We start from the raw sequence: 2671 nt of genomic DNA, 5'->3' as shown, positions 1-2671 counted from the left end.
AGTCACTGCGTGATGTGACAGGTCGTGACAGTAAACCTATTTTGAGACAAGAGCTATATTCATGCATGGTTGGTTATGGTTTAAAGTCATATCCAACAATTGCGACAACGACTTTTTACTGTCAACTAAATTTCGTTATTTTGTGATTTCTGCTGGTGGTGTGCCTCCGGATTTATTCAAAGCAAAAAATGTGCCTTGGCTCAAAACAGGTTGAAAGACATTGGGCTAGAAGACACATTGTCCTAAAGTTTCACCCCCGCTAAAAATAACGTTTGAGCCTTGAATGTGGAATTTACTGTCAGGTTCAAACACTAATGACATCTGTTAAACAACACAAGAAACACATAATTAAACAGAGACATTGAGAAGAAACGTGTACATCTGTAACCTTGTACAGTGTCATTACACTGTAACAAAAAAGAGGTTCACGTCTCCTTTATTTGGATATTCCCTGTTTACATAACAGCCTTTTCTAAAGGAATGGTGGGTATGTAAACAGCCATTGTTTTTGGTCACATTAACACAAAAGAAAAAGATGCCTCCTGCTTGGACTGGTCCTGGATCGAGCTTGGGCAGGTCTTGGATGACATTAGATAACCCCTCCCGTCTCTTTCCATCGTACACAGCGGAATTTTCCAAGTCTTTGGCTTAGTGCAACAAAGGCTGTTCACTGGGAACTCAGAGAACGGAGAGTTTTTTGATAATTTACATACAATTTTTCTGAAATTTACAATGCTTTGTTTGAATTTCAGGACACCCCTGAGTTCATATGGACCATCTCTGAGTGAAAACAGACTCTGTATATTTGCAGGTAGAGCCTTTTGTGAACATAACTTGAAGGCTACTGTATTGGATTATTTCATTTGGTTTAAGCAAATTAATCATTATGAACATATCATTGGTTATTTGTAACTTTTTTACTTTATGTTCATCCTGTCATTTTTATTTGCTATATGAATGTAATTTTATGTGTAACTTTGTTGCCGTTTGGCCAGGACTCCCTTAAAAAGAGGTTTTTAATCTCAATGGGAATTTTTTTTCCTGGTTAAATGAACATTAAATATCTATCTGGGTTAGCCCTGCGTTGAGGGGGAGACTTTTCCAGGCTGTACGCCGCCTTCCGCCCGATTGTAGCTGATATAGGCTCCAGCGCCCCCCGCGACCCCGAAGGGAATAAGCGGTAGAAAATGGATGGATAATAAAAAAAAAATGGTATTATGATATCCATAATTTTTAGTTTATTTCACAGATATCTGTGTTTTTAAGATGCTTCCTGCTTCTCAAGACTGATACTACTATCTTATGTGTATTTAAAAAAAAAAAAAGGTGCACACCTTTCTTTGTCGTGAGCTGCTTCTTTCTTTCTTTCTTTCTTTCTTTCTTTCTTTCTTTCTTTCTTTCTTTCTTTCTTTCTTTCTTTCTTTCTTTCTTTCTTTCTTCGTGGGCTTTCAAAACATTGTCATAACGATTCTGACGTTTCAGGGCTGTTAAGGTTTGACAATTATTTGATCGCACATTTGCGTATGTTGTTTACATGCTTTTATTTTGTTAACGCCTTTTCTTAACAAGATGGCGACGCCCGGACGGGCTTCGGCGTCGAGGGGCTCTTGGTAAAGATGGAACATTTGGCAAAAATACCGGACAATTCTGCAAATTTCATGGCTGGCTTACACCGTGGTCACTCCGGGATCACTTCCGACCGCCAGACAATTCTGAATGTGGATAGATCGGACCGTTTTGGACTGAATGACGCGTGCTGGCTAGACCGGCTAGCTAGCATGGGAATACTTTGCCGGCTACATCCAGCGGCCTGTGAAGCAGTGGAGTATATGTGTTGTCTGTCTATTTATGAATAATGCAGACGAGGAGTGTTGGCTGAGTTCTTAACGTTTGCTTTCAGAGCATGCATATCACAACATACAAGATGCCGTCATGGCGACACAACCTATACCGAGCTACCGCGCATGCTCGTCACTCCTGTTGCATGCTGGGTAGGGTAGTTCTTTTTTTCCCTGGCTCATAACATCACAATATAGTACCAGGTATATGATACATTCAGTTTATTAAAGCACCAAGCAAACAATCGGAAAATTCCCATCATATCAATTCCTAGATATGGTCTTAATTATTTTAAGTGCACTACGCAGAATAAACACAACATTATTAATATTGCTACCATGGATAATTTGATCAAAAATTCCCTAAAACAGCCCACTACCTGTAATATAAGTTTTTTAAACATAAGATTCCTGATAAAAAAAATGTTTCAGCTGTTACCTCAGAAATTGCCTGTTCAGATGTTATGATTGTGGCTCAGAGATTTGTATGTAGATTATATTTATTTTCCATAACAAACAGGATAACTTAAATACCCTGGCAGTGGTAGTAAGCTCAAATGTTTGTATTTACATTTTTTGAGTTGATTATCATAAAATATGCTATTTAACTGCTACTGTTTAACAAGGACTGATTTAAATTGTGTTTGCACAACAAATGTTTTGGCGCTTTTGTTCATGTGGGAGAATATTCCAATAAAGGTGCAACTATTTTTGAATTCATTATTGGGCTTTGTGTATACAATGCAGTTAATCGCTATTAATCGGAGAAATAGTGTGATTAACTTTGATTAAAATTTTTAAGTGTTGCCCAGCCCTAATATATATATATATAT

The sequence above is a fragment of the Nerophis ophidion genome, linkage group LG01 (assembly GCF_033978795.1).
Source record: "Nerophis ophidion isolate RoL-2023_Sa linkage group LG01, RoL_Noph_v1.0, whole genome shotgun sequence".
NCBI classification, from domain to species: domain Eukaryota; kingdom Metazoa; phylum Chordata; class Actinopteri; order Syngnathiformes; family Syngnathidae; genus Nerophis; species Nerophis ophidion.
This window is presented reverse-complemented; position numbering follows the sequence as displayed.